Genomic DNA, 14,825 nt, shown 5'->3' with positions numbered 1-14,825 from the left:
CGTTACCCCTAAAGGGTGTTGCTGTATTGATTGTACCCCTAAAGGGCGTTGTGGCTGCTGATAGTTCACGGGCGATACTAAAGGGGGTATTTGCTGCTGAAAACTTGGCAGTTGTTGTTGATATCCCTCATTTCCACTTTGGGCAATAAACATTCCATGATTTGATAAAGGAAATCCACGATTTGGAAATGAATTTCCACGACTTGACCAACCTCCTCTTTGATGTGGATATCGCTGATATCCTCTACTTTGACGGAAACTTCCGCGATTGTGACCAAAATTTCCATGGTTGTACTGATGGAAATTTCCACTGTTGTGCTGTTGACATCTGCCGCGATTATTTTGCGTTTGGTGGGCTCGAGCACGACCTCGAGCTCCATCTCTTGATGTCCACATTATTCGAGTGATATTTTGACTTGTTTCTCCAGTAATTGGGCTGGATTGTGCATTTTCTTGCAATTTCTGAATTGCATCATTAATATTGGTAAAATTGCCTGCTTTAAGAACAATGCGTGCTTCATTGTTCTTAGTGCCCCTGATGAGAGCATCTACGCCATGTTTAGTGGCCATCTTCTGTGCTGTAGCTTCAGGTATGTTGTCACCCAAATACACCGATTTTAGCTGCGCGATAATTTTGTCGACTTGTTCACAAAAGTCAGTCACGTTGTCCGTTTGTTTAATTGCAGCGAGTTTAGCTATGAGGTTTTCTGCTGTTATTTTTGACATGCAGTGATTTTTAACAGCGTCTAGAGTTTCGTTAAGGGTTTGATTTTCATTCGCGGCCTGACGAGCTTTGCCGGTTAAACGAGTTCTTACGAACCGCACCACCGTGGCTTCGGCAGCATTTTTCTGGGCAGGGGTTGCCCCCGCAAATGTTTCCTCTACGTTTGAGTGAAACAACCTCACTGCGTCCAGAAAAGTTGTTAAATGTTCTGATGTGCCGTCGTAAATTTGCACTAGGGCTGTGCCCAATTTCAGATCGACTTTAGGAGTCGCCATTGTCGTGATATTTATGACTCCTGATTTCGCGTCGTTTACTTTTATTTTCCGTTTTATTATTTCGGTTATTTCAAAATATGCTTGTCTTGAAGATTTAATCAGAAAGTTCAAATTTGTTAACGATATTTCCTCTTCGAACTCTATAAGTCTTTGTTCAACATCGGCGTAGAGTTCATGAGCATATTTAAATTTTGCTTGAAGAGTTTCGGTTCTATAATTCGTATTTATGGACTTTTTTAGATTATTGGCAAGTCTAATCAACTGACCAACATCCTCTTCAAGCTGTATCATTAATATTTTGCTAATCTTATATCTATAAACATTAAAAGTAAAAACAAATCCTTTACTTATCTTACAACCATTCCACCCGTTTAGCGGAGGCGCACTCCTCGACGCTGAATTCTGGTTCGATTGCTGTTCCTTGCGGCGGAGGCGCACTCCTCTACGCTCGCTTTTAATGATGATTCACTTTTCTGCTGCTATTCGCTGCTACTGTTGCCGGCCTCAGGCAAGGGTCTCGCGTTCATTCATCATGTTAGATTCGGCTACTTTCTTTATTATGGGCTACTGCCCCACTGTTTATCTCTTAGAGGCGAGATAGATGCCTGAAAAAAAAAACTGACCGTTTTTCGAGTTCGACACTGTTTGTACTTTTTTTTTTTTTTTAAACCTCACTTAGTTTATTTAAAGCCGACACACTCTTCGCAGCTTTTAAAGCTTGCTTCCGTGAATGTTCCTTATACATGCGGTAAAACATGATTAGTAGTTGTAGTACTACTAGTATTAGAATAATGTTCAGTTTAATATCGTTTTTCTGGTGTAAACTTTCGTGTACTTCTAATCTATTGAGTACTTGGACCTGTGGGTCACCTTTATTTTCCGTGTTCTTGGACTCCGTAGTGCCCATGTTGCTGATTCACTCAAACTACACTGTTCTAACGCTCCTTGTCCGTTTTATTTCACTTCAGTTAGTTCGTTAATATGGCAAATTGTGCCTTTTCCATTCCTTTAGCCCACTCGGTGATTACTTGCTGCATTAATGCCACTGTTGCGCACATCAAAATTAATGCTAGCATTATAATTAAGATCGATGTCACCGTCATGGTGCAAAATCTTCACTTCAAAATCTTCACAACTGTTTTTCACACTTTTTCACTTTGGTAGCCTGTCACTTTGGTAGCCATGTAGAGAAAATCTCCTTTTTGGTTGTCATCATCCTCGATAATTAAAATGGCAAACGAACCTCTCGGTTTGAGGGTCAAGACAGAATTGATTTATTCAGTTATCCAAAATTATTCTGACACTTATTTAGTTCGGAGACACTTGAAAGCACTTATGTATTGTTATGTATTTGATCACCAATCAGTGATCGACACCGAAAAAGAGAATGCTCAGAGAGAGAGAGATACGGAGAAGGCTAATTGCGCCAAACCGAATTGCGCTTGACGACCACACGCTGTTTGCGTGTTCAGAATGTAATATGATCCCAGCCTATTTTTTGCCGGGTCAGGCTTTAAGTCATCGAACTGCTTTATGGGCTCATATTCGTTCGCCGCATAAATCAGTTCGATGGCATTGTAAAACGTTTGCTATTTTCTTTGTGGGGTGCCACTAGAGTGGTCCCTTAAAGTTTGGAAATGGGATTTGCTAACATGTGGGATGCACATGCCACACTGGCCTCCCCGGGTCTGGGTCCATAATTGTGGAGCCACTGCTGGTTGTGTTGGTCAGTCGTTTCGATGTTGGACAACGTGATCGTGGTTTATGGAGTGAGATACCGAGCTTCACTCACTCCGCCGAATAAACCAGATATGCACTGGAAGGAAAGGTAAATGGTACGTTTGAATTTTGATTTCGGTTAGTCTTTTTTAATACCGTCGTTGGGGGTGACAATGGGTCAAAAAGGGATATGTGCGATTTATTTTTTGAATAACTATCGCAATTCAACTCCAATAAACTTCAAATTTGGTGTGTATGTACTTTGATGGTACATTAACAACTGTTCAAAAAATTAAAGACAAATATTTATTCACAGCGGCACAACAAAGTGAATGAAAAATGACCCAATCTCACCCCATAGAGGGGGTGACATTGGGTCACTGTAATTGAAATAACTTGTTTTTGAGAATATGATTTCAAAACCATTCACAACTGAAAAATATTGACAAAAAACGATGCAAACAAGACAAAAAGATATCTAAGATGTTTCACAAGTATGATAAACCCACTTAAAAGAAAGATTATATTGAAAATTGAAGAGCTATGAGAAAAAATATGTAAACCCAACATTTATCGTCAATTTTACATAAATTTTCTTGGTTTTTCCCTCAAATTGTCTTCAAAGTCTCATCCCCATTGCTATAAAGCCCATTCAGTTTCCCCAAAGGTGTACTGAAACAGTGATTATTTTAAACCTTCGCAAATAGTTAAATTTCGACGCGACATTCCACGATCAATAAATTTCAGGCAAAAGTTGACATCATAATCCCAATATTTCAGCGATCCAACTCATTTGTACTTCCGTGAGATGTTTCTATAATATGAAAACACCGATAAATAATCAAATTTAGAAAAAAAACAGCCTTTTGATAAAAATTTACGATGTTGCTGCGCACGAAACACAGTTGCTGGTTTGAGAAGTTGTCAAAATGCGTTGTATTGTTATTCAATGCACGGAATACTCAAGTAGACTTGTTTGATGTTTCAGAGATGCTGTATAAATATAGAATAAACACATCTTAATGAAAAAAGAGAACACCCGGAACCGTAAAATGTCAAAAAAGTGGACTTGGAATTTCATTTACTATCGTTCTTGCTTGACCCAATCTCACCCCCATTTTCAATGTTTTAGACATCGTACCGAAAAAAAATATTTTTTTTGTGGGAAAATCAAACAAATTCCGGAAAATACCTGTGATGTGTAATGAAAAGACTTTCAACATTCTACTAATGCAACGATAGAGGCTAGAGTACATGCGTGATACTTTGTACAGGAGAAATTTAATGTTGTAAATTTTATCTAGTTTCAACATGCAAGTTTATTGATGTAGTACACAAAAACTACTATTTCTAAAAATGTATATTGTTATGAATTATGTGTAATAATATGTTCCTTAACATATGAATTATTAATTTTAGTAATATCAGCGTTATAAGCTGAAATATTTCACAAAACATATTTTTCCGTTTTGACCCAATCTCACCCCCTAGACCCATTGTCACCCCCATCGACGGTATCTATTTTAATATTGAATAAAATATCCCTTTTTTGTTTTCTATGTCTAGAAGAGAAAAAAAAGGCGAAAAAACCTTTAGATTTGTTGGAACGAGTCAAATTAATTAAGTGTAAAGTTGATAAGTGGTCGAATGCTCATGTCGGAATCCGAACTGTTCATTGGCAAAAAAAAATTACTTGTCGTTTATGTGAACCATCATTTTGCTCTTAATAACTTTTTCAAAAAGTTTACATTTAGAGGAGAGCAATTTGATTTAACGATAAGGAATTATTAACGATTAACGAGCTATGAATTTCGGTAGAATTCTTGTCCGGTTTTAAGATTGAAACTACATTGGCATTTTTTAAATTGTTTTGCAAATCCTTATCTAGTCTAGTCCAATATATTCTAACTTGTGTTGTGAAAAACTCAATTTCTCACAACTCACGCTTGAGATTTTTCATGCGTGAGTTGTCAATCAGGCAACTCAGCAGTCAAAAAATCATGGATGAGTTGACTCACCTTTTTGACTCATTGTCTCGTATTTCCACAGATTACTCACACACGGCAATAATTGCTTGTTAGTCTAATAAAATTATAGTAATCATTTCTAACGTAAACAACAACATTCGGGTTTCACGAGTTTTTGCCGGGTTTTACGACTGAATCATTTTTTACGGTTTGAGTTGATTTTGAATCAAAATCTCAAGCGTGAGATTTGCGAAGCAGATCTTTAATGAGTTTGCTCTCACGGGAGAGCGTATTGATTGAGATTTGAGTGTGAGTCTATCAACACTGACTTAAAGTTGGGTAAACTCGAAAGAACCCAAATTTGGCTTATTCCATTGAACTTCGACGCTGGGTCGGTGCGTCTCTCTCTGTTTTTGGCAACATTGCTGTTGCGAGAGAGGCAAAACAACCCAACCGTGGGTAAAAACTAAATGCAGTTTACCCAAATTTGAGCATAAAGAACTTATTTTCTGGGTAGTCTGATTTCTCCGTGTAACATACTTGATAGAATTTTGGAAAATATGGAATGCCTTAAAAAAAAAAACTAAAATAAAAAACATAATTCGGGGGTCTAACTAGTCCAAATAGAGAATTTTTTTTTCGGGATCGAAATTTTCTCGATTGACCTGATAATAGTGGGCGTTTGTGCTTGTCATAGTTATTGAATTGCTTGCAAAAAATATATTGGAAGCTTCTTATTCTGAAAAATTAGTTAGGTAATTTAAATCTCTCATAAGAAATCTTAGACTTATCAACATGAATAATTATAAACTTTCTAATGGCAGCAATGATTTGAAGATTACTTTACCCAAAAAATCATTATCTAGAAAACTCTAGAAACTTCACCAAGTTAAAGTGAAACAGCTTAGAATACAAATTGAATATTGTATTAAAACTTTTAAGGTACAAATCTTCCGAAATAAGCTACAACTATTAGTAATTTTTAAGCACTTAAGCATAAAGCTAAAATAAAAATAAAATGAATCAGTCATCTGCTATTTCTTCAGTTAAATGATTTTAAAGTGGTGACTTAGGTAGATGTTGGCCATGTTTGGATTCTGAGATGATTCACATGAAAACAGCAGAATTTTGCAGAATTATTGGCAATAATTTCACAGAAATCGGGGTTTAATTTTGACTATAAAATATTGGTCAAAATTTTCACGAGTTTTTGACAGAATTTAAAGAAACATATTTGTCAGTTTTGGACGGTATTATCACGTGACTTTGGACGGTGTCACTTTGTGAATTTTCATAGAATCTTATTGAAGATTCTTTTAAATCTAGAGAACAATTCTAGAAAAATTACTTCCTAGGATATAAGAGAATAATTTAGCATTGAAAGGAAAACAGGAAGCGAAAATACTAAGTTTTATTCGTAACATGGGTGGTAAATGACTGGACAATGCGTACCATTGGTACTTCGTGTACCTGCAGGTATAAAATAGACCCCATTTGTGGTCCTTAGCCTCTTGTCCAGTAACTCCTATCCCTACCTCCCCGTGGTGCCGCCTGGGATACGAGTAACCGTAGGGAAGATCGGGTAACCAACCTGGTGGAACCTTGGTCGTATGCTAACAGGGAAGGGGGGCTCCTCTATTCTGAGGGTGTAGCTTATCAGAGCGTCTGTTCTCCATGTTAGGGGCGGCTCAAAACAGCGTCTGTTCTCCATGTTAGGAGCGGCTGATCATCGTCCTAGTGCCAGCGTGGGACTCTAAACAGTGCTGTGCACGATGATCCTCCGGCGAGACAGGGGGTTGGTGCAGGCCTTACAAGCCAGTCGTAAAAATCATCAGTACAGGAAGCATACAATGTAAATTCGGACCGGAACAATCGGCATAGACCCAGGCATCGAAAACGGACTAACGATTGGAAACTCGGATCATGGAACTGTAAGTCTCTCAATTTCTTGGGAAGTACCCGCATTCTTTCCGAATTATTGAGGGTCCGCAAGTTCGACATCGTAGCGCTGCAGGAGGTTTGCTGGAAAGGGTCGATGGTACATACGTATAGGGATGGTTATATCATCTACCAGAGCTGCGGCAATAGACATGAGCTGGGCACAGCTTTTATCGTAATGGGCGAAATGCAGAGGCGCGTGATTGGGTGGTGGCCAATCGACAACAGAATGTGCAAGTTGAGGATCAAAGGCCGTTTCTTCAATATCAGCATAATCAACGTGCACAGCCCTCACCTAGCAAGTGACGATGACGATAAGGACGCTCTCTACGCGCAGCTGGAACGTGAATACGACGGCTGCCCAAGCCATGATGTCATAATCGTTATCGGAGATCTCAACGCTCAGGTTGGCCAGGAGGAGGAATTTAGACCGATTATAGGGAAGTTCAGCGCTCACCAGCTTACGAACGAAAACGGCCTTAGACTGATTGATTTCGCCGCCTCCAAAAACATGGCCATACGTAGTACCTACTTTCAGCACAGCCTCCCGTATCGGTACACCTGGAGATCACCCCAACAGACTGAATCACAAATCGACCACGTTTTGATTGATGGAAGGCCCTTCTCGGACATTATCGACGTCAGAACCTATCGCGGCGCAAACATCGATTCGGACCACTACCTTGTGACGGTTAAAGTGCGCCAACGACTCTCCGTTGTGAACAACATTCGGTACCGACGCCCGCCCCGGTACAATCTGGAACCACTCAAGCAACCCGAAGTCGCAACTGAATACGCGCAAAGCCTTGAGGCAGCGTTGCCGGAAGAGGGAGAGCTCACCGAAGCCCCTCTTGAGGACTGCTGGAGTAGTCTCAAAGCAGCCATAAACAACGCAGCGGAAGGTGCCATTGGGTTCGTGGAAGCAAATCGACGGAACGGTTGGTTCGACGAGGAGTGTCAGACGGTTTTGGACGAGAAGAATGCAGCGCGGGCGATGATGCTGCAGCAAGGCACCCGTCAAAACGTGGAACGATACAAACAGAAGCGAAGACAGCAAACCCATCTATTCCGGGATAAAAAGCGCCGCCTGGAAGAGTTGGAGTGCGAAGAGATGGAGCAGTTGTATCGTTCTCAAGAAACACGTAAGTTCTACAAGAAACTAAATGCATCCCGCAAAGGCTTTGTGCCGCGAGCCGAAATGTTCCGGGATAAGGATGGAGGTATCTTGACGGACGAACGTGAGGTGATTGTAAGGTGGAAGCAGCACTACGATGAACACCTAAACGGCGCAGAGGAGGAAGATCAAGACAGCAGGAGGAATGGCTTCATCAGTACGGCGGATGAGGGAGACGTGCCAACTCCCACAATAGGTGAAGTTAAGGATGCTATCAAACAGCTCAAGAACAACAAAGCAGCTGGAAAGGATGGTATTGAAGCGGAACTTATTAAAATGGGCCCGGACAGGTTGGCCACTTGTCTGCACCGATTGATAGCCAGGATCTGGGATACAGATCAGCTACCGGAGGAGTGGAAGGAGGGAATAATATACCCAATATACAAAAAGGGTGACAAGTTAGAATGTGAGAATTGTCGAGCGATAACCATTCTTAATGCAGCCTATAAAGTGCTTTCCCAGATCATCTTCCGTCGTCTATCGCCACTGGCAAGCAGATTTGTTGGAAGTTATCAAGCCGGATTTGTGGACGGGCGATCGACGACAGACCAAATCTTTATGTTGCGGCAGATCCTCCAAAAGTGTCGCGAATATCAAGTCCCTACGCACCACCTATTCATCGATTTCAAAGCGGCCTATGATACCATCGACCGCGAAGAGCTATGGAAGATTATGGACGAGAACGGTTTTCCCGGGAAACTGACTAGACTGATCAAAGCAACGATGGATAGTGTTCAGTGCTGTGTGAAGATATCGGGTGCTTTATCGAACCCGTTTGAAACACGCAAAGGACTTCGACAAGGCGATGGTCTTTCCTGCCTCCTGTTCAATATTGCGCTAGAAGGTGTTATGAAACGGGCGGGCTTCAACATGCGGGGCACGATCTTCAATAAATCCAGCCAGTTCATTTGTTTCACTGACGACGTGGACATTGTCGGAAGAACGTTCCAGGTGGTTGCTGAACAGTATACCAAGGTGAAACGTGAAGCAGATCGGGTTGGATTGAAGGTAAATACGTCGAAGACGAAATATCTGCTGGCTGGAGGAACCGAGTGCGATAGAGCTCGCATAGACGCGTGACGATCGACGGGGATGAGTTTGAGGTGGTGGACGAATTTGTCTACCTCGGATCATTGATAACGTCGGATAACAACTGCAGCAGAGAAATTCAAAGACGTATCATCGCCGGAAGTCGTGCTTACTATGGACTCCACAAGACCATGCGGTCTGGTAAACTTCACTTCCGTACTAAGTGTACAATATACAAGACGCTAATAAGACCGGCAGTCCTCTACGGGCATGAGACGTGGACAATGCTCGAAGAGGACCTGCAAGCGCTAGGAGTTTTTGAACGACGTGTGCTTAGGACGATCTTCGGCGGAGTATGTGAGAACGGCGTATGGAGGAGAAGAATGAACCACGAGCTTGCGCAACTCTACGGTGAACCCAGTATCACGAAAGTCGCCAAAGCTGGAAGGGTACGATGGGCGGAACACGTTGTGAGAATGCCGGACAACAATCCCGCTAAAATGGTGTTCAACTCAAATCCGGCTGGTACAAGACGAAGGGGAGCGCAACGAGCTAGGTGGTTTGACCAAGTGGAGCAAGACCTTGGAAGTGTGGGGCGATCGAGGAATTGGAGGTTAGCAGCCATGGACCGAGTTAGTTGGCGTAACATTGTGGCGCAGGTCATGTCTTGAAGGACGTAGAGCCAGCTAAAGTAAAGTAAGTATTCGTAACATGAGCAATATTTTCAATTGTGCAATCAATTCATATCACTCACCGATATTATTTGTTTCAACTAAAAAATAAACGTCGGCCTCTCAATAACATTTAAGGAAAGCTTTTATTGAATCACTAGTGGTCCCGGCCTGGGAGGGAGAAACCAATACAAAATTTCTGTACGTCATAGTGAGCCGGGATTCCGCTGTCACGAACTGTCACTGTGAGCCCAGATCTCAAACATTGGACTAACATGGAAAAAGCGCGTAACTGATTAAAACACATTTTCGCATTTCATAAAAATGGCAAAAATGGAATGAAAATCCATTCATGCAAACAGTGCAAGAAATGTCACTTGAGCACCTTTCAATCCGATTGAATATAAAGCATTGAAAAACGCATTGTTTTACTTTTTCCAATGAAAATGAATATTTAGTGCATAGAAAACTGTGGCCCTTTTTCCATGTTTGTCAGGAAAGATCGAAAGTACACAACAGCGATTTTCCTCAAGCCTGCCTTGATTGTTGTTGGCAAGCTGGAGTTATCTTGCAGTTCAAACAAACGTTGTTCTATATTTAGTGTGTAGTATTTGTGCCTTCCTCCCAGGTCCCGGCAAACTTCGTCTTGCCATCAAGTAGGCTGTTGCAAAACGTCATGCAATCCCCCATACAAAATGACACCTGAGTTTTCTCCCGCTTTCTCAATTATTCCGGAGACTTTCTCATTTTTTTTTCCTTAAACGAACACGTCGCATCCCTTGTCGAGTGCAACAGTGAAAAACTTACTTCAATCCGTTGATCCGTTCTCAAGTTATTTCGTGATATATAAACACCACTCCATTTTTATTTATATAGATAGATAGATAGAAAGATAATGAAATTTTCTGAAAAAAGGTTTTCAATTTTCCACATAATTAATTGAAGAAAGCTCTTTTTTTGGCCCATATTCTTCAAATTGTTAGATATTTCTTGACGAAACGACATTATCCGAAAGAGTATTTTGACGAAATTGTTAAAGTAGGTATTCATTAAAATTATCTGCAGTTTTTCTCGCATTTTTTGATAAAAAAAGTTGTGTTGATGGATTTTTTCTAAACAATTGTCTACTAGCATTCCTTTGAGAATCACACAGAAATTAAAAATAAAAAGTTCTATACATTTCAGTAACTTCTGCAGATTTATCTCTCGTCATATGAACAGGATATGTGTTGAAAAAATTCAACCTCTGGGCTATCAGTCAGTACTCCTTAGAATAAAATTTAATATAATGTATACGTTTTTTTTACAAAATTTTATCCAATAATTCAATGTTCCTATTAACATTTCTAATACTAGCTTCATTATCAAAAAAAAACTCGAGTTATAAAAGGGCGCTCAATTGTCCTTTCGCCAAGGATGCCATGAGGCCACGCTACGGCTCTGAGTATACGATAAACAGTCTCTCAAAATGTGGTGCATATTATGATAGTTACAGAGAGTGATACGTGAGAGATTCTCTCAATTTTCTCAGGATTCAATCCCTGATCGGGAGGCATTCACCATTATTTCACAATTTCTGAAAATTGTTGTTTTTTCTTCTATCTTTATCAACGAGATTTTTAGCCCTGGGCTAGTTCATCTCGGGACCATTTTTAGTGACTATCTCGGGGATGGGATTCGATCCCAGGTCCTCAGCGTGAGAGGCGTGTGTTCTAACCTCTACACCCGGTCCGTCTCTAATATTGTTGTGTTATGATCCATAACTCAACTCAAAATAGTTGGGTAATGAAAAAGCATTGCGAAATAATCATAACGCAACTGATTTCAGTGGCGTTATGACTGTTACATATCTGCATAATTCAATACATGAAAACAGGTCGTTTCATGGCAGATTGGCGTGATGACAACCAGCCTATTACGATGAGAAATTGCAAAAAGTATCATTACATGCGCTTATATACACGAAGTTTGCTGATATTTCTTCAGCTATGTTAGTGCAGATAACTTAGCAACCACGGTGTACAATATCAGGAAGGTGATATATTCCGAAAACTTACAGCTACTTGACGACGTCATTCTTATCCACCTCGAGCAAATTTGCGAAGAAAATAGGATAAAGTGGTCCTGACGGTATATGGTACGATCAAAGACGAAATAAAGTCCTCCTTGTTCCTTGCAGATGCCTAAAATTTATAGCACATAAGGTAATAACAGGTCCGTCCCACTTGAGCTCAGATTGGGTACCACTTCTAGTACTGCATTTGGTCCCTCGGTAGTGCAAAAGGTACCCAAGTTTGACAGATCGCAGTACATTTTTCACGGCATTCTAGATTACCTTATTAGCCATACAATTTTGGGCAACTGCAAAGGACATGGAGGTCTTTAATTTGTCTTTGGTAATAGAGCAAAATCTAGAATGCCATGAAAAGTGTTGTTACTTGGGAATCGGACGAACCCCTCCACAAGACCGGTGAGCTAGAACGTGAGCTTTTGTTCTCAGAATAGGCTATTCAAGGATATTATAATTTCTCTTCAACAAGTTCAAATCTTCTTCAAGTTCAAATAAATAAAACTAACATGGTAAGTGTGCATTCTCATTTTATAGGTTTCTTTTCAGTTTTTATTACATTTAGTACATACAGTCCGTGATTACACGTCCAATTGAAACTCTCTATGGCGCAATCGAAAGGCAGTGAGTTACTCTTACTTTGTATGTATTTTTCCCAAAAACATTTTTTCAATTTTCTTTACAAATAATAGTTCATTGCCTTTTCGATCGCAAATAATGGCGCATACATGATTGGTTTGAGATTTCACAGATGTTTTGCGTTTTAAATATGTTCTGATGAACCCAAACATTTGAACAAAACACCATACTGAGGGGTGAACCTAAATTTTTGCCAAATGATTTGAATACCTGTTTCATTGATTTTGAGTAGTTTTAAGATTTTGTCAAGCCTACAACATACCAATATTTTTCTTTTTTGTCATGCAACTCCTTACTTGGATATTTTTGAAGCTTATAAGTAATGTAGATTGTATCCGTTGAACATTTTTCAACATTCAACAAGCAAATCAAACTGCCGGCTTATTCGGTTCCAACCGAAAACCAAAACTCGCAAAACCTCATTGAAGCGAACGACACGAGACAGCTTGGGGTCGTCGTCGGTGTCGGAGGGAATGCAAGCTACACACGTTTATTATTAGGATACAGTGCGACGGGATACAGAGAGATCCATCAGATAAACACAACCGCATCCAGCCATCATCATCATCATCATCTACCGAAAGGACACTACGGCTGGTTGAACTGGAGCAGGACGTTCCCGAGTTGGTCGATGTTTTGTGGACAAAACGAACGAATTACCGACCAAATCTCTGGCAGGAGACTCTTGCGAATGAGCCACAGCAGATAAAACCCAACGACGACCAAATATGCAATACACGCTGCGAGGCAAATACCTATTTTAGCTGATGGCATCTCGTTTTTGTTCTGCTGTTGATGACGACGATGATGAGCTTTATTCGATGCCAAATGATGCTGAAGCAATCGGCTCAGATAGCAGTTGCGGTAAACGAACATTTATTATGACAGACCAAACTGAGGGTCGTGGATTCGAATCTATCATAGACTATCTTGGTACCTGCCACGCGATATAGACATGCACAAATTGTAATTTCGTAATAAAAACTCACTGTAACTAACTGTGGAACTGCTCAAAAGAACACTAAGCTGAGAAGCAGGCTTGTGTCTTAGTTGAGACGCAACGCCAGACAAGAAGAACCGGCAAAAATATGGGGACACAGGAGAATTGTTGGTGTGGTTGGTAGCTCTGTGGTTGCAAAACTCGCCAAACAATCCTCGCTGCTGCTGGTCCCTGGCTAGCAAATCCGTTGCGGTTGACCGCAGACGAAAATTTTCCAATGAAATATGTATTCTGATTGATGGCTGACCCTGAACCTGGGTGGGTTGGGAATCCGATAAACAGGATTGGATAGATTGTGTTGGTCTCGGGGTGGTATTGTGGATAGAATTAACCGAACTAGAACTATTTCTGCCTGGCATTATGAACTATGAAATGTGAATTCTGAAAAGATATTATCATATGTATTAAAATATCACAAAATACATTCACTGCCCATTTAATGAAAACTCAATCTATCGCAAAATATTATTTTCGTCTTCCTTATCGAGAATTTTGGGCAGTCAATTTTGGACTGCCAAATGATTTAAACTGCTTTAGAATGTCTAACGATATAGAACATAACTCGTAACTTTGAGAATTCTATCGACAAATTTAAAACAAATGTTTTAAAACCCTAAAAAACATACTCAAAGATATAGGGGAAAACTTTTAAAAGAATCATTGGCTGGAAATTCACGAAATCCTGAGTTCAGTACACCAGAATTATCAGAAAATCAAACATATATTTCCAATCACATTAAAAGAGATTTTTATCACCTGAAAACAAATAAAAATAAAAAAAATAAATTATTTATTGTAGTCAAAAAATTGGAACAATTTGGCCCGCCGCACAATATTATGTCTGAGATATGCCCCGGGATTCGAGAAGGTTGGGTAAGCCTGGCCTAGAATCATGCCAGAGTCGGGCGTATTGTAAATCTATTTTTTCTTCCGACATTCGCACTAAAACGTCCGTCAACTTCAACTTCACCGTCAACGTTAACGCATCCGTCAATGTACTAAAAGCGCTGTCTGTTATCGAGGTCACCACGATTGTAAGCTGTAAACCAGGCAAAAATTCTATTCATTTGAGAATCCAGTTGCTGGATTTTTGATAATATTGGAATTTATTGAGGGAAGGTCCTTGCTGTCGGCAAAAAATTCTGGAAATAATTGAGGAATAATGAATTCCTTAAGGAATGCCTGGAATTTCTCAGGAGTTCGTCAAAGGATTCTAACAGGGATTCCTCCAAAACACATGCTGTTCGCCGCAACAGCCCCTCGTAGCGGACAACCCTGAGGAGAGCTGTCGTGAGCCACTACCTGTGACAGAAGGATAGCTAACCTGGACTGTCAAAACGGATGACGAGTAATAATTGGATTGAGCTAAAGTTACAGAGAATTGAATTTATTGAATTATTATTGATAGCAGAGGTAAATTACAATTGTATACTTAAATCTAGAATAAAACTTATGAACTATCTACAGGTTACATTAAAACATATAAAATACTGTTGTGAAGTAGATAAAACGGTAGTACGGAGACTAAAATGTAAGTTGAAATGAATTTGTAAACAAAACCTATCCTAAAATAAAAACCGTTGTTTTTAGCTTTAAGCTGATCATACCTAATTTGAAGGGA

At 40.1% G+C, this 14,825-nt stretch overlaps 1 long non-coding RNA gene across 1 annotated transcript; it reads right to left on the bottom strand.

Annotated features, from left to right (window-relative positions):
• Positions 1-1,650: 1,650 nt before the first annotated feature.
• Positions 1,651-2,674, bottom strand: LOC110679260. The gene is made up of 2 exons (XR_002502341.1): positions 1,870-2,674; positions 1,651-1,735 (listed from the first exon to the last, which is right to left on the bottom strand). It is a non-coding gene; the product is annotated as an uncharacterized LOC110679260 (long non-coding RNA).
• Between the last annotated feature and the right edge of the window lie 12,151 nt (positions 2,675-14,825).

This window comes from Aedes aegypti, chromosome 3 (assembly GCF_002204515.2).
Source record: "Aedes aegypti strain LVP_AGWG chromosome 3, AaegL5.0 Primary Assembly, whole genome shotgun sequence".
Taxonomy (NCBI): Eukaryota; Metazoa; Arthropoda; class Insecta; order Diptera; family Culicidae; genus Aedes; species Aedes aegypti.
The sequence above is the reverse complement of the archived record's forward strand: the minus strand, read 5'-3'. Positions and strand labels throughout refer to the sequence as shown.